Here is a 22,744-nt window from a genome sequence, read left to right as displayed (position 1 = left end):
TAGCAATGATATATGCTTACCTTGTTTTTCCTACTGATATTTTGATACTTTATTTCAAAACTAAGTTACAGTGGCTATTAGCCTAAACCACAGCAGGGTAGCAGTAACTATGAATTATTGTACCTAGAAAGTACACACATATATATTGCCTTCTCAGTTTTCAGTTTGTCTTACTTAGGACCACTTGTCTGCCCTTTTTTGAAAAGTGTCTACCGATTACCTCACAGGACTCATTTTTTCAGTAAATAACTGGTATTTGGATTCACATAGATACTACCACGTATTAAAGCCTACATATTACTTTTTAATATTTCATGCTTTTCTTGAAAAAAGGAAAGTGTCACGTTTCTTACTTTATAGTTCCTAGGGATCCCTCAATCCCTCAATAAATTAGCTATCTTTGGGTGTTCAAGGCATTTAGCTGCAATTAGCTGACTACAAACACTATTTAATTTATTTTGGGGTAAATGATATTACGCCATATGAAGTATCGCTGAGAACTAAAAACTCTGGATACTTTATACTTGTACTTATAACAAAGTGTTATCACTTTGACTGCCCCTGAACACAAAAACCTACAATGTAGAATAGTGGGCCAAGATGCATGCTATACCACTACGTATAGTAACAATAGCATCTGGGACACCTGGCATTGTGCCAGAAATTACAAAATGCGGGAATGACTCCCCAACACTAATTTTAACTGAGCCCCTATTTTCCAGGCAGACAATACCTATTTTGTCATGCCCAAACCCTTTTTAAGGGATAATTATTAAAGGTTACATTTTAATTTAAACACATACAGTATAACTATAAAAGAGTGCACCACAAAGAGAACCTTCTTTGTCAAGACTTACTAGTAGTCTCCCCAACCCTTTGTTAAACTGCCCAGAATACCCTGAGAACCTGCTATGGTGGGCTGTGAGGGTAAGAGTTGAGCTACAGTACTTCTGTGCTGACCACTAGATTGGGCTGATACCATAAATGACTGTAAACAGAAGAAAGGTGTATATGCTGAAGGCATGAAACACAGAAATCAGGTCTATATAGCAGACATATGCTGAAGGCATGTCAGCTCCCATCCCATTTTAAATATATCTAAATTATTGTAAAATTGTGAATTTGCTGCCAGTTGTGATGCATCAACAGGAAAGAGGAGAAATGTTACCAGTAGAGATAAGGATTTCAGTTCTCCAGAAATGCGAATCCACCCAAATTTTGTGCTTAAAACCGGACAAAAACCCAGTCTGCATCCGTAGGGGAGATCTGATGCAAACTAAGTCTTGGTTAGAGTTTTTACATGCTTCGTAATTTGGATTTTAAGTCTGAATTTTTGGTTTTGGATTGCAAAAATTACATGGTTTTAGCTGTTTTTATGGATTTTTATCACTGATTATCTTTTTTTTTTTTTTTGTATTGATTTTAAACCGCACCGAAATCTGAATCAAAACACTTGAGGGTGGTTTTGCTAAATCAAAACCAAAACACTATAGGGTTAATTTACTAAGTTGGGAGTACTTTTTTTAGAACTGGTGATGTCATTCATAGCAACCAATCAGATTCTATTTAACATTTATCTAGCTGCTTCTAGAAGATAATAGATAGAATACGATTGGTTGCTATGGGCAACATCACCAGTTCTAGAAAAAAACCTCCCCCTTAGTACATTTACCCCATTGATGAAATTAGAACCAAAATTAAAACCAAAACACAACGCTCCACGAACATCTCTAGTTACCAGGATTTGAAAGTGAAAATAACTATAGTTGATTGTAGTATATATTTGTGTATTTGTGTACAATAAGAGAAATATATTTATGTTCATAGAGGACAGAAAGGTATTTTCACATGATGTGTATCTTTCAGTTACAAATTATAATCAGTCAAATGTATATTGTTTTGTTTGTGAGCTGAAGCCCTGACCTCTTCCCACAGAGCTGTTCATTATCCCTTACACTGTCAGATACTGTACTTGGTCTTTGCCCTCTGGTAAATACCTGGAAACAAACTGGTTATATCTAGTTTTGTGTTTACAGATTGCCCATGTCATTATCTTGTGACATAGGAATAGATGTACGGTTGTGTTATAAGCTTCCGGATGCACAAAAAGTTTTATATTTACAAAGTGAACATTATATTTTTCAAAGTATTTGGCAGAGGAGTCTATGTAAAGTTGCATGCACTCAAACCACTTGGTGAAGCAGCTGGACCAGTCTGAAGCAGGTACTGTATGTCTTCTACATGCTGAATGAAAATCTCCACGGCAGCTTCCGGGAACTCAAAATGAATCCCACGCATCTTGTGCTTGATTTGGGAGAATATGAAGAAATTGTAGAGGGCCATGTCTGGACTGCACAGCAGATGACCAAGCTCCTAGAAGCATTCATGGGCCAGAAAATCCACCATTCCTTGACTTGTGGGCAGGCGCATCATCGTGTGAGAAGTGGCAAGTTTTTGGATGGTGCCAGAAAATGGCTTCCAGCACTAGCAGCAGGCATTGATTTTTCCAAGCAGACAATACCTATTTTGTCATGCTTAAACCTTTTTTAAGGGAAAATTATTAAAAGTTAAATTTGAATTTAAACACATATATCTATAACAGAGTGCACCTCATAGAGAGCCTTCTTTGTCAAAACTCACTAGAAGTCGTCTGAGCCCTTTCTCAATATACTGTACCCTGCTCTCTCTGGTGCACCTCCAGCCGATCCTTTACGTGTTGTATTCGGTTGGTTAAAACCTATTATCTTTAATTCTTTTCACGCCTGTGCATATTCCGAAAGACTCATGCCTCCCACTAGGAGTATTCTGGGTAATTCACTGAAGGCATTCATTTTCATACTTCCCTCATGGTCCCAGCCAGACATTATACATATGCCCACTCGCACCATAGAATCAGATGGTAGGGGGGCGTGGCCTGGATGCTGAAGGCAGCAGACGTGCATCGTATGGGCTCCTGCAGCTGGAAGGCTTATAAACCCAGCTATATAGCCATTTATTGCCCCTGCTTCCAGCTACATTGATCCCAGGTCCCTACCGACTCCCCTGAAGCGCCCCTGCAAGTGCCGCGGAATCGGGGAGCACCTTTTGGAGCTCCCGCGGATTGCGGCCTGCGGGCACCTCCCAGACCGGGACCTCTATTTTCCCCCCAGACCGGAGGGCCTTTCAGGACCATTGGAGCGGCACCGCGGATCCCCCCTCCTACCTCCTGTGACGGAGCGTCTGCTGAGTGCTGAGTGCGGCGGCTCCTGGAGACCTCCGTTCGCGCTTTGATCCCGGCCAGCCGGAGCCGCTAGAGGTACGACGGAGCTGAGCGGCGCCCGGCGGCTATTTGAGAAGGAGGCCTTGCTTCGGGCTCGGAGCTCGTGCCCGCGCCCGGCACCTAATGACACGCTGCCTGCAGATACTCAGCGCCGGAACAAATAGACACTGCAGAGCTGTGTGTACAGGCTGGGAAACAGCATATCAGCCACCTTTTTATTATTAACCTCACACCCTGGAGCCCCTGCATAGCTGCTGACCTCTGCTGCCCCAAGTGGTCTACAGCCTCATTTCTATTGAGTACATTTGAGGGGCTGCAGTATTCAAGCCGGCTCCTGATGTTGGCAGTTGCCTCCCCGACTCCTTGACCACTCATTATCGGCCGGATGGCCTGTAGCAGCGCAATTTAATTGGAGAACGGGGCTCGACCCCTACGCGGCTGTTGGTATATCTGCTTTCTTATTACAACATATTTCCTGCCGCCTCCGGCTGGAGTCAGCCATCTTGCTGATATATCTTACAATTTTTATTTGTTTTTATCTGTGTGAGGTTCGCTGCAGACGCAAACTGCAGCTCCGCGCATAAGCATGTGAAGACATCGGTAGTTGCTTGAAAGATGATGCTGCTGGCCTGATGTTTCCTTAAAGCCACGTGGGGGGCTACTGCACGGCAACGATCCACACATTTTTTTGCTACCTGGGATATGTAAAAGTGACCCATTATACCACCTTTTTTACTAAACCGATCTCATGGTGAGAGGCACGAAGAAAAATAAGGCCAAGACCAAGCCAGACGAGACTCCAAACTCTACAGCCCGCCGTTCCTCAGATCTACGTCAGTTCTTAACGGCACCCATAACAGGCCCGGCCTCCACTCTAGTTGTCCCTGACTCCCCAATTCTCGGAACGCCGGTGGAGGACATGTCGGCTCCTCAGACCCCACAACCACCATTGTCCGCCTCCTTGAAAACTGATATCAGCGAGATTCTTTCCTATGTCAAATCACTTCCCACGAAGCAAGATTTCTCGGCATTAGAGACTCGCTTACTGTCTACCATCAAACGAGAGGTGACTGAGTTGCAACAAGATTTATCGCAGATCGCGACCCGCGTCGACGTCTTGGAAAGACATGAGACATCTAGCTTTGCTTCTTTAACTAATTTTCAAGAGGTGATTTCCCTTCAGAGGAGTGATATTGCCTTCCTTAAATCCCGTGTTGAAGATATGGATAACCGTGGGAGGCAGAACAATATCCGGGTCAGGGGACTCCCGTAAAGTGTCCAATAAGCTGATCTGACTAACGTGCTGACAACGATATTTGGAGAGCTTATTGACTTGGATCCGAATGGAGACATAATGTTCGATAGAGCGCATCGCGCTCTTCGGCCTCGAGGCATACCATCAGACAGGCCAAGGGATGTGATCTGTAGGCTCCATTATTATGCTCAAAAGGAGGAGATACTGAGAAAGGCCCGTCAACTAGATAACATTGACTTCCAAGGCGACAAGATTCAATTATTCCCTGACCTGGCGTGGTCAACCCTACAACAGCGCAGAGCCTTGAAACCCCTTACTGACTCCCTTCGGAAAATCGAACTGAAATATAGATGGGGCTTCCCTTTTTCTCTTCAGGCTTCCCATAACGGTAAGGTAGCGGTGCTCTCCAAACCGCCCGATCTACCGCCCTTTCTCACAACTCTAGGCATTCCACCAATCCTGTTGCCTGATTGGGACTCTTACCATCATCAACCTATTATTCCGACCCTGACTCCTCCAGATGACATGTGGCAACAAGTGAGTTCCCCACGAGGACGGGGGACCCCTCCTACAAGATCTCAATCTTCGATGCCTCCATGATCGGGTTGTTCGGCCTGTATTGCTGTGATAGTTTCTGTATCTACGGACACATGTGTTGCTCCTTATTTACATGCTAATCCATGCTTCTAAAATGTGTGATCTGTTATGCTTAGGTTCCTTTAGTTAGGTGGTTTTTTGCTATAATTGTTGCGTTGTGGTTGAAACGTATCCGAATGGCGTCTTATATGCTTTCGGTTACGTTTCTTCGCAATATCTAGATTCCTCATTTTTGTATTTCATATGATGCTCATTATTATTCCTAGGTAAATTTTATCATAGAGTAATTTTTTTTTGAACTGTGGGTTGTCGCCGTCCTAGGACCCCCACTATGCTGCATCCCCTATCCTCCTGGGTTGGGAGACGGCGGGCTCCCGCTTCCATCCCCTTTGCAGCAGTTCTCTTTCTTTCATTGATAATCACTTCATTTTTTATTGATGCTCTTTGCAATGTATCTTTCCATATTGCAGTCTCTTCTTCTACTTTTCATGATTTCCTTTTCAAGCTACTGTTCTTTCCGAGTGTTCCTCTTTCTCCCCTCTATAATTCAGTGGTAGAGATGTTTCTTGCTAATTTAGTGCAGCTTTAGTCACAATGGGTCCAGATGATCTACATGTAACTACCCTTAACGTAAAAGGCCTGAATATCCCTGAAAAGAGATCCAAACTCCTCAAATGGCTTAGAGACGAGAGGGTGGACGTTGCCCTTCTTCAGGAAACACACTTCAAGATTGGCAACGTTCCGCCACTTAAATGCCACTATTACCCTCATGTTTTTATGGCTAACAATCCTTCCGGGAAGACACGGGGTGTAGCCATTCTATTGGCCCGTCACCTACCCGTCCTTAATGTTTCCTCCCATAGACTGATTGAGGGTAGAGGGCTGCTGGTCAAATGTGATATCCATGGCCAACGTTTTTCCTTTTTAAATGTCTATGCTCCCAATTCTAAGCAGCCTTCCTTTTTATCTTCAGTTTTGGAAACTGCTGAACCTCTCCTTGAGGGGGTAGTGGTGATGGGGGGTGATTTAAATTGGACTCTCGACCCCCTCCATGATACCTCTAAGAAGACTGCCTTTCGGCCGGAGAAGGAGTATAGGAGGGTGCGACGCACACTGCTTGACCACCAGCTAATCGACTCATGGAGACTGACACACCCTTCTGAAGCAGATTTTTCTTTTTTTCACATCCCCATCAAACATATTCTAGAATCGACTATCTATTTCTAAGCCATCGACATTTACACTAGATTTATGACTTCTCGATAGGGCAAATTGTTTGGTCTGACCATGCTCCGATTAATCTTTCTATTCGCCTTCTACCTAATACACGGCGCCAATGGTCATGGCGCTTTAATGATACTTTGTTGCAAGACGTGGTTTGCCACTCGCAACTTGAATCGGCCTTAGACTCCTACATTAGCACTAACGATACAGAAGACATTTCTAAAATCTCTGTATGGGAGGCACATAAATGCATCCTGAGGGGAATGTGTATCCAATTGGGCTCAGTTCGTAAAAAACAGAGGGAAAAACTACAGGATGACCTATTATCTAAGATTAAATCTCTAGAACTCCTCCATAAGAATTCCCAAGCCCCCCAACATTATTCTGATCTTGAGATCGCTCGGGCCGCCCTGAATAAATTGCTCTCTGACAGGGTTAAATAATCTTACAGGAAGTGCCGAAGCAGATACTACCAATGGGGCAACAAACCGGGGAAATTACTAGCCAAAGCTCTTCGAGAGCAACGCGCACTTAGCTTTATTCACTTGATCAAGGATGACATGGGCCGTCCCCAACACAAGACTGATAGAATTGCTAAAACCTTTCAGGATTATTATTCCACCTTATATAATCTTTCAGGGCCGACTGGGCGGGCGGATAGGTTATCCCATCAAGCAGATATATCTTCCTATTTGAGATCCCTAAACTTCCCAACATTGTCCAAAGCAGATGCAGATGATTTAGATGCCCCCTTCTCTGCCGAGGAGGTCATGAAAGCTATTGATTCCTCGCCTAATGGCAAAAGCCCAGGCCCCGATGGGTTTACTATTGCTTATTACAAGGCTTTCAAAGAGAAGCTAACTCCTCTTCTTACGAGAGCCTTCAACACCATCTCTGATACGTCACATTTCTCCCCCTAATCCCTCGAAGCACATGTCACAGTTTTACCTAAAGAAGGTAAAGATCCCCAGTCTCTGTACTAGTTACCGGACGATTTCGTTGCTGAATATAGATATAAAGCTTTTTACTAAATTAGTTGCAAACCGTTTTAAGCTTTTGTTACCGGACTTAATTCATGGAGACTAGGTGGGTTTTGTCTTGGGTTGCGAGGCTAGAGATAACACGTCCAAGGTACTTAGTATGATTCACTATGCCAACCATTCCACGTCCCCCTCGATCCTATTATCGACTGATGCTGAAAAGGCATTTGATAGGGTGGACTGGGATTTCTTGTTTGGTATTTTGAGACATATGGGACTAGGCAACGCATGTCTCCATAGAATCTTGTCTCTCTACGCTACCCCTTCCGCCAGAATCAAAATTAATGGCTCCTTATCAGACTCCTTCACTATTTCAAATGGCACACGACAGGGCTGTCCACTATCCCCATTACTTTTTGTTCTGTGTATGGAAGCCTTAGCTAGAAGTATAAGGGCTAATCAAAATATTTCTGGTCTGCTGGTGAGAGGGAATAAATACAAATTGGCCCTATATGCGGATGATTTACTGGCTCTAATTTCGAACCCGATCACCTCACTCCCTAACCTGATGTCGGAATTTGATAAATTCGGAGCTCTTTCCAATTTCAAGATTAATTACTCCAAATCTATTGCACTGAACTTGACTACTTCTCCTACGGTGATTACGGGTTTGAAGTGCTCCTTCCCTTTCACCTGGCATGACCATAAGTTGAAGTACTTAGGGGTTTTACTCTCTAACGACCTGTCTAAATTATTCTCCCTAAATTTTGGCCCCTTGTTGAAAACGCTCCGCATAGATTTCCAAAAATGGAGGAAGTTACGACTATCTTGGTTTGGTAGAATTAATGTAGTCAAAATGAATGCCCTACCTAGGATATTGTTTTTTCTCCAAACTCTCCCCATACACATTCCTCCCCAATGGTTTCGGGACATTCAGAATCTTATACGAGCTATTGTTTGGGGCAGCAACACACCTAGATTCAAACACGACACATTATTTCGGAGGAAACATCAGGGGGGACAACAACTTCCACACATCCCCAGTTATTACCATGCAGTACAATTGAATAGAGTCCTGGAATGGACACGGGAAAAAGACTGTAAGCAGTGGGTGCTCCTGGAGGAGGGTTGCCTGCCACACTACATTGAAATCACACCGTGGCTTCCCAACCTCCCGAAGGTTTCCCACCCCACAGTCTCCCCAACGCTTAAATTGTGGAACACACTTAGGATGAGAGGTCAAATATCTTCCAAATGGTCACCTTTGACGTCTTTTCTCTCTAACTCTGAATTTGTTCCAGATCTACATGGAACGGCCTTCACCTCATGGGAAGGGGCGGGGCTTTTCAGAGTCGGAGAGCTGGTGAGTTCGGGCAGGGTGCGTTCATTTTCAGATATTTAATCTCTTTGGACTATACCGAATCCCGATTTTTGGAAATTTCTCCAGGTTCACCATTTTTTAACATCCTCCAAGAATTTCTCTGATATAACTAGAGATCTTACCGCTTTTGAAAAAATGTGCGTTTCCCCTCAGACTCCCACACACACCATATCCCAGATATATGTGATTATCATGGAGGACCTCTTCCCACAGCCCCCTACTTTCCTGAGTACCTGGGAGAAGGTTATGCCGAAGTTAGCATTACAATCTAATTGGGAATAAGTATTTTGCAATACCCAGGCTAGCTCTTTATGTCTATCGACAATGGAGACTCTTTATAAACTCATGTATAGATGGTACAGGACTCCGTTGGCGCTTAATAAGATGTTTCCTGCTCTTTCGAACCTTTGTTGGCGGTGTAAGAGAGCCCCAGGAAGTTTTCTGCATATATGGTGGGATTGCCCTCTTATAATTTCCTTTTGGAGGGAAGTTTTTAAATGCTCAGAATTGATATTGGGTGATATAGTCCCTAAAGACCCGGAGTTCTGGCTTCTCAACCTTACTCCTGTGGGTTCACACACCTATAAGGGCTCACTACTGAGACATCTTAATAATGCAGCTAAGGCCGTTATACCGACTCTATGGAGATCACCCTCACCTCCTTCGATCAAACAATGGTTTAATAGGATTGATTACTTTCTAGATATGGAGGAGCTTATTTCTTTCTCATTAGGAAGATCCGTTGAATTTACGGCCATTTTGTTTCCCTGGTATGGTTTTAAGGAGTCATCTGTATATAGGGCTTACATGTCTATATAGACTCTGTTCTACTACTGCTCCTGAAAGCTTTTTTGCATATTTCAGACCACCTGACTGTTGTACCCTTCTCCTAATATTTTATGAGACCCATCTAAACAATTTAGACAATTTCTCCTATTTTTAATCCTTTCATCGCTACCCTTTCTCCCCCCTCCTTTCTATCTGTTTATTCTTCTTTCTTTTCTTTCTCTTTAACTCCTCCTTTTACACTGTTTTACCATGTGGCTACTTCTATATGTTTGTTTGAAACTGAAAATGGACGATGCCTTTTTTTTCTTCTTTCTGTATGTTAGAAGACTACATTGTGATTTATTGCTATGATTTGCAAGGACCCTGTCTTCTATTGTTAGAAATTTGTTGTTCAACCTGTTTATCTTTTGTTGCAATAAAAACAGTTTACGCAAAAAAAAGAATCAGATGGTAACAGACACTGACCCTTAAATCTGCCATATGATGTCAGTTATGTATGGTAGCTGTATTGTTTTACACTGTAACCAATACTCTGCATATGTCATTTTATGTTGTCTACATATAGTAGTTTGTTTATGTTTCTGCATCTTGCATGTTCTGTTTGCATTGCATCATATCTTTGCATATTGTAATTAGGGAGGCCAATCCCGGGAACGGGATCGGTGGAATCCCGGGATTTGGGCCCAAAAATGCCGGGATTTGAATCCCGGGATTGGAGCCTCCAATCCCGGGATTCAAGGGATTACAGTGCGCATGTGCGGAAGGGTTGGAAGCGGCGCGGGAGGGCGGGTGGGTGTAAGTAATAACACTTACTATCAGGCGGCAGCAGCAGCCATGGACATGCTGAATGCAGCGGCAATTCAAATGAAGTGCCGGCCGCCAGCCAATCAGAGCTGGAGGACCGGCAGCCAATCAGAGAAGCTGCCGCAGCAGCAGCAGCCAATCAGGAGCGACTGCTGCGGCAGCTTCCCTGATTGGCTGCCGGTCCGCCAGCTCTGGTTGGCTGGCGGCCGGCGCTTCATTTGAAATGCCGCCACGTTCAGTGTGTCCATGGCGGCCGCCCGCCTAATAGTAAGTGGTATTACTTACAGCCTCCCTCCCGCGCCGCTACCAGTACCAACCCTCCTGCACCACTACCTACACCCACCCTCCCGCCCTGCTACCTACCCCCATAGGTGTGCGCAGACACTGCTCCGGACTCCCCCCCCCCCCTCCACGGCACTACAGTGTTCTATCACCTCCCCTGTCCTGGACATAGACTGCTTACCTGGGCCGCCCAGGTGAGCAGTCTATATCCAGGACAGGGGAGGTGAGAGAACACTATAATGCCGTGCCGTGGAGGGGGGGGGGGGGGGAGTCCGGAGCGGCACCCGCCTGTCAGTGTCTGCGCACACCTATGCCTACCCCCTCCCTACCTCCCGCACCGCTACCTACCCCCTCCCTACCTCCCGCACCGCTACCTACACCCTCCCTCCAGCGCTGCTCCCTACATCTTTCACTGGTCCCTACTGCAATCCCGGGATCCCGGGAATCCCGGGATTGACCGTTTTTCAATCCCGAATCCCGGGATTGAAAAAACGGCCCGGGATTGGCCTCCCTAATTGTAATTGTATTGCATCATTTATTTTTACAGTTTTACCAGTTTCCTCTATTGCATAATACACACCATTCTTCAGATCATCTGATTGGGATTATTGAAAAGTAGTAGTAGTTATGCTGTCTGTCTGAATTTGGTTAAAAGAAACACTATGGTGTAGGTAGAAAAGAGTGAAAACACAAGAAAGAGTCCCAGGTTATTTTACTAATGTGTTAGCAAAATAAATATACTGTAGGCCTTGGCAAAAACCATGCATCTATAGGGTTTGATTCAGATTTTAAAGATTTACACAGCTGCTGCATACAAATATACTACTGACGTAGGAGTCATCTTGTGTAAATAGACACCTCCTGCTGGCTTCTCTGATCTGCTGCTGAATCCGAAGATGCAGCATCAGATCACTCTGCGTGAACACTGGTTATCTGAGTAAACCTCAGGTTACTCATGAAGGGCAATGTTTTGTGAAACGCTGGTCATCGCTGCCTCTTCCCCGCCCCCAAATTACTGCCCCATGTCAATCATGCTGCAGCTTAGGCAACACCTGTCACAGCCTGCGTAAACATGGATCTGTGAACATTGCAGATGTACGTAAACTATCGGGTTAAAATACATCTCTGAATTAGGCCAATGGTTTGTTTAACTTGAGTGTGTTTATCTTCAGTCAATATATGTGAAAAATTGTTATGCCAGCATTTGGGGCGCTGGTTAAGGATGACTACGGTAGAGCACTCAGAGGGATTGGGCAGCAGGGGAGTTGGAGGCTGAGGGCTTGGGCAGCAGAGAGCACATAGCTCCAATGTTATGGGACTGACCATAATGCTTCCGTCTCCATATTCGACAGTTGGTGTCACAAGGTTTTTATTACAGCTTGTAATAGCCACTACTTCCCGGCATGTTTAAGCCTGAAATTTAAAAGGGCAATACTTTTAATAGCAAAGCATGTGGTATTTTGCTATTAAAAGCATATCAGTTTTGGGCTTAAATACACTGCTGCTTAGTAAATTAACCCCACTCAATGAGAAACTATTCGGCTACCCGATGTAGTACAAAAACCAAACCAAAGATTTAAGTTTTGACTCATCTGTCCAAAAGACCTTCTTCAAGTGTTCAGATATCCAGTGGAAGTGCTTCATAGCACAGACAAGCCTTTATTTCCTTGCTGCAGAACAGCTGTAAGATCTTAAGCCATTACGCATTTCCTGAAACAAAGTGTTTATTTATAGTTCTAAACTTGCATTATTTTTCAGTATTTACTAACCTAAACATTTTTTTTAACCTCTAACAGTTTATTGCTTACTTTTGTGACATTTCAGGTTATTCACTGGACCTGAATCAGTGGTGCAAGTATTAAAAAATTCTTAGTGGTACTGTGTGTGCGTGCCTAAGGTGCGCACATCAAAAATCGGTGTGGCCACATGACACACGCGGCATGGTCAATGAAAATGGTGGCATGATACACATATGCCCAAATAGTGCCAGATACACATATGCCCCTAGTAATGCAGTGCCAGATATGTCCCCACAGTGCCAGATACACATATGATCCCATAGTGCCAGATATGCCCCCACAGTGCCAGATTCAAATACGCCCCCCCCCCCCCCCCCAGTGCCAGATACACATATGACCCCACAGTGCCAGGTACACAGATGCCTCCCTAAAGTGCCAGATACAAATATGCTGCCACAGTTCCAGATACAAATATACCCCCACAGTGCCAGATACACATATGCCCCCACAGTGCCAGATACACATATGCCCCCAGTAGTGCAGTGCCAGATACACATATGCTCCTAATAGTGCCAGATAGACATATGCCCCCACAGTGCCAGGTATACACATGTCCCCACAGTGCCAGAAATACATATGCCACCCCAGTGCCAGATAGACATATGCCCTGACAGTGCCAGATATGCCCCCACAGTGCCAGGTATACACGTGTCCCCACACTGCCATATTCACATATGTCCCCCCCAGTGCTAGATAGACATATGCCCCCACAGTGCCAGGTATACACATGTCCCCAAAGTGCCAGATACACATATGCCCCCACAGTGCCAGATATGTCCCCACAGTACCAGATACACCTATGCTTCCCCAGTGCCAGATAGACATATGCCCCCACAGTACCAGGTATACACATGTCCCCAAAGTGCCAGATACACATATGCCCCCACAGTGCCAGGTATACATATGTCCCAACAGTGCCAGATAGACATATGCCCCCACAGTACCAAGTATACACATGTCCCCAAAGTGTCAGATACACATATGCCCCCCAGTACCAGGCATACACCATGTCCCCATAGTGCCAGATACACATGTGCCCCCCTAGTGCCAGATATACCCACACAGTGCCAGGTACACACATGTCTCCCCCCCCCAGTGCCAGGTACACACATTCTCCTCCCCCTGCTCACTGATGCTGCTGTGTGTCAGGGGAGGAGAGCGCAACGTGCACCTCTCCTGCCCCTCAGCTCTCAGTCTGGTCTCCACTCTACGATGGCGGCAGCGTGTCTCTCAAATAAGGCGTCGGTTTGTTAGCCAATCAGATCTTGCGGACCGGCAGTTGCGGCTGCTGATTGGCTTCCGGACCACGCATTTTGATTGGCTTACGAACCAGCGCCTCATTTGAGACACACTGCCGCCAGAGAGTAGAGTTGTGGCTCCGTCTGTGCCTAGGTGTGCCTAGGACTCGGCGTCTCTGTCTCCGGCTGAGCGCGTGCACCAGTGATGGAGACGCGCCCCATTCACTTGACAGAGATGCTCTGAATGGGAGCGTCTCTGTGCACACCCGGCGTGACTAGGCGAACGGATCGCCTAGTCATGCCAGGAGTGCTCATTTGCGATGGAGCCGCCTCAGATGAGCCCGGCTCCATCTGTATGAAGAAAATAGATGTATTTCTAAAACTTTTGACCAGTAGTGTATATGTGTAAGGACTGACAAAGTACCTTGTGGGTTATTCAGAGATGAACGCAGATGGCTGCATACACAGCCAGATCTGCTTTCATCTCTGCACATGCTGGGGGTCGCCCATCAAAGGGCAAAGGCCGCCCAGCATGTGTAAAGCTGCCTCCCAATGCATCCACAATCTAATTGCAAATGCATCGAATCTAAGGTTGACCCCTGGCAGCGTAACCTGGCTATGCTGTCAGCGGCTATTTTTTTTCAGAACAGCTGCGTGTGATGTCACGCAGCCGCCCAGAAAATGGTCCCGGCCCACGCCTGTGCACCCCTACCCCCCAACCCTGCGTTGCCAACCAAAAAACGCCCACCGATGTTAATCACATTGCGGTCGCATCCATTGGAGATGCCACCGCAATGTGTGAGTCTGCGCAGAAGCTATGTGGCTGCTGCGCAAGAGCAGTTTGCCGCCACCGGCAAACTGTGCTGCGCACCGCAACAGCTGCTGGGTCTGAATGACCTCCTATATGTGTAACTACTTGCAGAGTAGTGCAGCAATGAGAGGAGGATTAATGATAAAAATTAGATCATATGAGTTTACCTTTTTTGAATAAGTTTTTGAAAGAGAACACTTACTGTATCTTTGCCACATCAGCCTGCCTGAATTTTAAAACTACCAAACTAATATGGCACAGAGATATTGTCAATACACAGTAAAAAAAAAAAAAAAAATAGGATTTTAATTACCTACCGGTAAATCCTTTTCTCGTAGTCCGTAGAGGATGCTGGGATTCCATTTAGTACCTCTTGTCGTGGACGTCCCTCACAGCCACTTACAGCCGCCACACCACTGCTAAGATCTTGTGAGATGATATCATCATCTCGCAAGTCAGTCTCTGCAGCCGCTTCTCTGGACGACCTCTTCAGAATCAGCAGGCTTCAGGTGGCGGGCAGCGACTGTGAAGGTTAGGCATACAGCTGGCTGGGCGTGGCCCGTGGGTTTAAGAAGTGGCGCAGCTCAGCTCGGTTGTAAGAATCCGCAGCAGGGCTGGTCATCTCGTCGGGAGCTAGCCTGTTAGGTTGCAGCACTGTGAGCTGAAAACTGTGACTGTCAGACACACCACTGTGGTGCTGCAGACAGCTGCTAACAATTTATGAATTCTATATAAATATTATATAATATATGCATCCGTACATTACCATTTGTGTTAGATATATATATATATATATATATAGTCGGACAGAGACTCGGCACTCCGATAAACAGTCAGCAGAACTTGGGCCCTCATTCCGAGTTGTTCGCTCGTTCTTTTTCATCGCATCGCAGCGGTTTTCCGCAAACTGCGCATGCACAATGTTCGCACTGCGACTGCGCCAAGTAAATTTGCTAAGAAGTTTGGTATTTTACTCACGGCATTACGAGGTTTTTTCTTCGTTCTGGTGATCGTTGTGTGATTGACAGGAAGTGGGTGGTTCTTGGCGGAAACTGGCCGTTTTATGGGAGTGTGTGAAAAAACGCTGCCGTTTCTGGGAAAAACGCGGGAGTGGCTGGAGAAACGGGGGAGGGTCTGGGCGAACGCTGGGTGTGTTTGTGATGTCAAACCTGGAACGAAACTGACTGAACTGATCGCAGTGGCAGAGTAAGTGTCGAGCTACTCAGAAACTGCTTAGAAATTTCTATTCGCAATTTTGAGAATCTTTCGTTCGCAATTTTGCTAAGCTAAGATTCACTCCCAGTAGGCGGCGGCTTAGCGTGTGTAATGCTGCTAAAAGCAGCTTGCGAGCGAACAACTCGGAATGAGTGCCTTGGTCCGGTGCCCTCATAACTGCATAGCAGCAAGAGATATAGGCCCTCATTCCGAGTTGATCGCTCGCAAGGCGATTTTAGCAGAGTTACACACGCTAAGCCGCCGCCTACTGGGAGTGAATCTTAGCTTCTTAAAATTGCGACCGATGTATTCGCAATATTGCGATTACTAACTACTTAGCAGTTTCAGAGTAGCTTCAGACTTACTCGGCATCTGCGATCAGTTCAGTGCTTGTCGTTCCTGTTTTGACGTCACAAACACACCCAGCGTTCGCCCAGACACTCCCCCGTTTCCCCGGCCACTCCTGCGTTTTTTCCGGAAACGGTAGCGTTTTTTCCCGCACGCCCATAAAACGGCCTGTTTCCGCCCAGTAACACCCATTTCCTGTCAATCACATTACGATCGCCGGAGCGATGAAAAAGCCGTGAGTAAAAATACTATCTCCATTGTAAAATTACTTGGCGCAGTCGCAGTGCGAATATTGCGCATGCGTACTAAGCGGAATTTCACTGCGATGCGATGAAAAATACCGAGCGATCAACTCGGAATGAGGGCCATAGAGTCCTCAACAGCGGCACACAGGACACGATCACAGTGACACTTTAATGGATGTCAACGTTATAAACCTTTAATGGTTTTTCGTCAGGATACATATGTAACGTTGACATCCATTAAAGTGTCACTGTGATCGTGTCCTGTGTGCCGCTGTTGAGGACTCTCTCTCTCTCTCTCTCTCTCTATATATATATATATATATATATATATACACATACATATTTACATATATATATTCATATCACTGGCTGGTGAGACGTATGACACCCTGCTACACTGAAGTTCCGCTCCATGAAAACTAGTTTACATGTAACAAACTTGTATAATTACCTGGATCCTCAGTGTTCAATGGTTTCCAATGATAGCAGGTTCCAACATCTATGGGTCAGTTGAACGAAGAATATCTTTAAAATTGAAGATAAGTAATTGGCATATTGTTTTTGTATTCGGTCTCACAAGGTGATTTGTTTCACCCTTACCCCTTGAAGGAAACACTAGTAGGCACTCTTTTTTGCACTTCACTTGAGATATATATATATATATATATATATATATATATGTATATATATATTTACATACATACTGTGGCCACACCCACTCCGGGGGGGCCTGGGAAGTTGTTGTAACCGGGGCCCAGGATTTCTCTTGGCAGCACTGTCTGTCACCTCACACTTCCTAACTCATCCCTCCGATTCGCGGCACCCCCCAACCCCCCCCCCCCAACACACATAGGTCCCCTCTCATGCTTTGTCACCTCACAACTCTTAACAACCCCCCCCACCTGCAGCACCCCCCTCCCCCACGCAGCTACTGTTCTTCTGCTTTATCTACCCTCACAGCGCCAACCCCCCCATCCATGGCACTCCCCACAGGTTCCTTCACTTGCTCTCTCGCCTATTAAATCCCTCCCATCTGTGGCACCCCATCTCCCACACAGGTACTGCTCTTCTGCTTTCTCTCCCCTCACAGCTCCAAACCTCCCTATCCCATACTTAGAACCACCCAACACAATACTTGCCTACCCTCCTGTTTTTTAACTGAGCCTCCCGCTGCCCCACAAATTGTCCGGGTCCTCACGGTTTTTCACCTGTACTTGTGTAAATGCGGACTGCGCATGCGCCAGTCCTAAAGTGCGAGTGACGGGCAGAGTACACAGGGTGAAGACTACCGCTGAGAGGAGAGGAGCACTCACCCTGATTGACAACATGCAGCATGCTGCGGTCACGGTGGGAGGTGGGGCAATGCTCTTTCATTGGCAGGACCAAAGTAACGTGTGAGCTAAGGAGCGGTACGGGTGCCTAGGGCATTTGTATTGCAATGCTCTGGTGGTGGTTTGTGGGGAAGGGGGTCCCGCCAGCGGCTCTGCATTTGCACTGCCCGTCTTAGCTGAAATCGGGCAGCAGCAGGCAGGACAGCTTACACAGCTCAGTTAAGTCTGCAGCGGGAGGGAGCACCAGCGCCACAGCACGTGCAGAGGCCGGCTAGGGTGGGTGTAGTGTAGGGAGCAGCGCTGGAGGGTGGGTGTAGTGTAGGGAGCAGAGCTGGAGGGTGGGTGTAGTTTAGGGAGCAGCGCTGGACGGTGGGTGTAGTGTAGGGAGCAGCGCTGGAGGGTGGGTGTAGTGTGGGGAGCAGAGCTGGAGAGTGGGTGTAGTGTGGGGAGCAGTGCTGGAGGGTGGGTGTAGTGTAGGGAGCAGAGCTGGAGGGTGGGTGTAGTGTAGGGAGCAGTGCTGGAGGATGGGTGTAGTGTAGGGAGCAGAGCTGGAGGGTGGGTGTAGTGTAGGGAGCAGCACTGGAGGGTGGGTGTAGTGTAGAGAGCAGAGCTGGAGGGTGGGTGTAGTGTGGGGAGCAGTGCTGGAGGGTGGGTGTAGTGTAGGGAGCAGAGCTGGAGGGTGGGTGTAGTGTAGGGAGCAGTGCTGGAGGGTGGGTGTAGTGTAGGGAGCAGAGCTGGAGGGTGAGTGTAGTGTAGGGAGCAGCACTGGAGGGTGGGTGTAGTGTAGGGAGCAGAGCTGGAGGGCGGGTGTAGTGTAGGGAGCAGTGCCGGAGGGTGGGTGTAGTGTAGGGAGCAGTGCCGGAGGGTGGGTGTAGTGTAGGGAGCAGTGCTGGAGGGTGGGTGCAGTGTAGGGAGCAGAGCTGGAGGGTAGGTGCAGTGTAGGGAGCAGTGCTGGAGGGTGGGTGTAGTGTAGGAAGCAGTGCTGGAGGGTGGGTGTAGTGTAGGGAGCAGCGCTGGAGGTTGGGTGTAGTGTACGGAGCAGAGCTGGAGGTTGGGTCTTGTATAGGGAGCAGCGCTGGAGGGTGTGTGTAGGAAGCGGCGCAGGAGGGTGGGTGTAGTGTAGGGAGCAGTGCCGGAGGGTGGGTGTAGGAAGCGGTGTAGGAGGGTGGGTGAAGGTAGCGGCGCGGGAGGGTGGGTGTAGGTAGTGGTGCGTGAGGGAGGGTGCAGTGAGGGAGGGTGGGTGTAAGTAATACTACTTACTGTTAGGCAGGCAGCAGCCATGGACACATGCTGAACGTGCCGGCGACCTTTCAAATTGTAGCGTTGGCCGCCAGCCAGTCAGAACGGGCAGTCCGGCAGCCAATCAGGGGCCGCTGCTGCTGCCGCTTCCCTGATTGGCTGCCGGTCCACCAGCTGATTGGCTGGTGCTACATTTGAAAGGCCGCCGACGCGTTCAGCGTATGTCCATGGCTGCAGCCCGCCTAACAGTAAGTAGTATTACTTGCACCCACCCTCCCTCACTGCACATGCTCAATCTAATCCCGTGAATCCCAGGATTGGAGGCTCCAAACGGCATTTTGGGGCTAGAATCCTGGGATCCCGATCCTGGTAATATTATCTGAATAATTATACTGTCAATATTAACTTTGACAGGCAGTGTAACAGTTTCAGCAGAATAACCTGTGCAGTAGTGTTTTGCAGAGTTTAATTCTACCGAAAATATGGGTAGGGGTAGCGTGCCAGTCCTTTACTTTGCTAGAGGCGCTCAGATTCCTAGGGGGGGATTTAAATGTTTGTAAAGTCGGTTGGGTGTCTGTTTTCTCCTGTCTATTTAATAGGAAAAAACAGACACCCAACTGACTTTTCAAACAACTGAATTCCACCCCTAGCTACAAATCTGCTGGCCAGTCTGCAATGTTGCACTCCTTATGTTGATCAGCTGTATACCAATTAACACTGGTACTCTTCGCGGCTCATGCTAGTCCCCTAACATACCTCCCAACTGTCCCGATTTCAGCGGGACAGTCCCGCTATTCGGACACTGTCCCGCTGTCCCTCCCACTGGTCGCAGTGTCCCACGGGCGGGAGGGCAGTTGGGGGAGGCTTTGATTACCCGCTGCTTTGCTCTGCAAAGCAGTAGGTGATCACTGAATACATGCCGTGCCCCACCTGCAGTGCACATGGTTTTGCCCATTATAAAAAGATTTTGCTTTTGCGATCAGGCCTGAATTAGGCCCTTTGTCTCCACCTATTCACTATGGAGCCCAGATATCAATGAGTTTTAGCTATTTAAAAATAAGAATTTACTTACCGATAATTCTATTTCTCGGAGTCCGTAGTGGATGCTGGGGTTCCTGAAAGGACCATGGGGAATAGCGGCTCCGCAGGAGACAGGGCACAAAAAAGTAAAGCTTTACTAGGTCAGGTGGTGTGCACTGGCTCCTCCCCCTATGACCCTCCTCCAGACTCCAGTTAGGTACTGTGCCCGGACGAGCATACACAATAAGGGAGGCATTTTGAATCCCGGGTAAGACTCATACCAGCCACACCAATCACACCGTACAACTTGTGATCTAAACCCAGTTAACAGTATGACAACAGAAAGGGCCTCTTAAAGATGGCTCCTTAACAATAACCCGAATTAGTTAACAATAACTATGTACAAGTATTGCAGATAATCCGCACTTGGGATGGGCGCCCAGCATCCACTACGGACTCCGAGAAATAGAATTATCGGTAAGTAAATTCTTATTTTCTCTATCGTCCTAAGTGGATGCTGGGGTTCCTGAAAGGACCATGGGGATTATACCAAAGCTCCCAAACGGGCGGGAGAGTGCGGATGACTCTGCAGCACCGAATGAGAGAACTCCAGGTCCTCCTTTGCCAGGGTATCAAATTTGTAAAATTTTACAAACGTGTTCTCCCCCGACCACGTAGCTGCTCGGCAGAGTTGTAATGCCGAGACCCCTCGGGCAGCCGCCCAAGATGAGCCCACCTTCCTTGTGGAGTGGGCTTTTACAGTTTTAGGCTGTGGCAGGCCTGCCACAGAATGTGCAAGTTGAATTGTGTTACAAATCCAACGAGCAATCGACTGCTTAGAAGCAGGTGCGCCCAACTTGTTGGGTGCATACAATATAAACAGCGAGTCAGATTTTCTGACTCCAGCCGTCCTTGCAATGTATATTTTTAAGGCTCTGACAACGTCCAACAACTTGGAGTCCTCCAAGTCGCTAGTGGCCGCAGGCACCACAATAGGTTGGTTCAGATGAAATGCTGATACCACTTTAGGGAGAAAATGCGGACGAGTCCGCAGTTCTGCCCTATCCGAATGGAAGATTAGATAAGGACTTTTATAAGATAAAGCCGCCAATTCAGATACTCTCCTGGCAGAGGCCAGGGCTAGTAACATAGTCACTTTCAATGTGAGATATTTCAAATCCACCTTTTTCAATGGTTCAAACCAATGGGATTTGAGGAAATCTAAAACTACATTTAGATCCCACGGTGCCACCGGAGGCACCACAGGAGGCTGTATATGCAGTACTCCCTTGACAAAAGTCTGGACCTCAGGGACAGAGGCCAATTCTTTTTGGAAGAATATTGACAGGGCCGAAATTTGAACCTTAATGGATCCCAATTTGAGACCCATAGATAATCCTGATTGCAGGAAATGTAGGAAACGACCCAGTTGGAATTCCTCCGTCGGAACCCTCCGATCCTCGCACCACGCTACATATTTTCGCCAAATGCGGTGATAATGTTTCACGGTGACTTCCTTCCGTGCCTTAATCAAGGTAGGAATGACTTCTTCTGGAATGCCTTTCCCTTTTAGGATCTGGCGTTCAACCGCCATGCCGTCAAACGCAGCCGCGGTAAGTCTTGAACAAGACAGGGACCCTGCTGTAGCAGGTCCCTTCTCAGAGGTAGAGGCCACGGTTCGTCCGTGAGCATCTCTTGAAGTTCCGGATACCAAGTCCTTCTCGGCCAATCCGGAACCACTAGTATTGTTCTTACTCTTCTTTGCCGTATGATCTTCAATACCTTTGGTATGAGCGGCAGAGGAGGAAACACATACACTGACTGGTACACCCAAGGAGTTACCAGTGCGTCCACAGCTATTGCCTGTGGATCTCTTGACCTGGCGCAATATTTGTCCAGTTTCTTGTTGAGGCGAGACGCCATCATGTCTACAATTGGTCTTTCCCAACGGTCTATTAACATGTTGAAGACTTCTGGATGTAGACCCCACTCTCCCGGATGAAGATCGTGTCTGCTGAGGAAGTCTGCTTCCCAGTTGTCCGCGCCCGGGATGAACACTGCTGACAGTGCTATCACGTGATTCTCCGCCCAGCGAAGAATCTTGGCAGCTTCTGCCATTGCACTCCTGCTTCTTGTGCCGCCCTGCCTGTTTACATGGGCGACCGCCGTGATGTTGTCCGACTGAATCAACACCGGCTTTCCTTGCAGGAGAAGTTCCGCCTGGCTTAGAGCATTGTAGATTGCTCTTAGTTCCAGAATGTTTATGTGAAGAGACTTTTCCAGACTCGTCCATACTCCCTGGAAGTTTCTTCCTTGTGTGACTGCTCCCCAGCCTCTCAGGCTGGCGTCCGTGGTCACCAGGATCCAATCCTGAATGCCGAATCTGCGGCCTTCTAATAGGTGAGCCTTCTGCAACCACCACAGAAGTGACACCCTTGTCTTTGGTGACAGGGTTATTCGCAGGTGCATCTGCAGATGCGACCCTGACCATTTGTCCAACAGATCCCTTTGGAATATTCTTGCATGGAATCTGCCGAATGGAATTGCTTCGTAAGAAGCCACCATTTTTCCCAGGACTCTTGTGCATTGATGTACTGACACTTTTCCTGGTTTTAGGAGGTTCCTGACCAGATCGGATAACTCCTTGGCTTTTTCCTCTGGAAGGAAAACCTTTTTCTGAACCGTGTCCAGAATCATTCCTAGGAACAGCAGACGAGTTGTCGGGATTAAATGGGATTTTGGAATATTCAGAATCCACCCGTGTTGTCTTAGCACCTCTTGAGATAGTGCTAAAGCTGTCTCCAGCTGTTCTCTGGACCTTGCCCTTATTAGGAGATCGTCCAAGTATGGGATAACTAATACGCCTTTTCTTCGAAGAAGAATCATCATCTCGGCCATTACCTTGGTAAAGACCCGAGGCGCCGTGG

At 47.1% G+C, this 22,744-nt stretch overlaps 1 long non-coding RNA gene across 7 annotated transcripts in view; it reads right to left on the bottom strand.

Annotated features, from left to right (window-relative positions):
- Positions 1-22,744, bottom strand: part of LOC134910709 (uncharacterized) — a 323,989-nt gene that overhangs the window by 268,201 nt on the left and 33,044 nt on the right. For 5 of the 7 annotated variants that reach the window (XR_010176274.1, XR_010176276.1, XR_010176269.1 and 2 more), the window contains exon 2: positions 16,679-16,752. The exons of 1 other annotated variant lie outside the window; for it this stretch is intronic. This is a non-coding gene — a long non-coding RNA (uncharacterized LOC134910709). Of the gene's footprint in view, positions 1-12,176; positions 12,282-16,678; positions 16,753-22,744 lie in introns of all 7 variants that reach the window. One more of the 7 variants, XR_010176266.1, reaches the window with a different exon arrangement.

This window comes from Pseudophryne corroboree, chromosome 1 (genome assembly GCF_028390025.1).
Source record: "Pseudophryne corroboree isolate aPseCor3 chromosome 1, aPseCor3.hap2, whole genome shotgun sequence".
In the NCBI taxonomy this organism is placed as follows: Eukaryota; Metazoa; Chordata; class Amphibia; order Anura; family Myobatrachidae; genus Pseudophryne; species Pseudophryne corroboree.
This window is presented reverse-complemented; position numbering and strand designations above follow the sequence as displayed.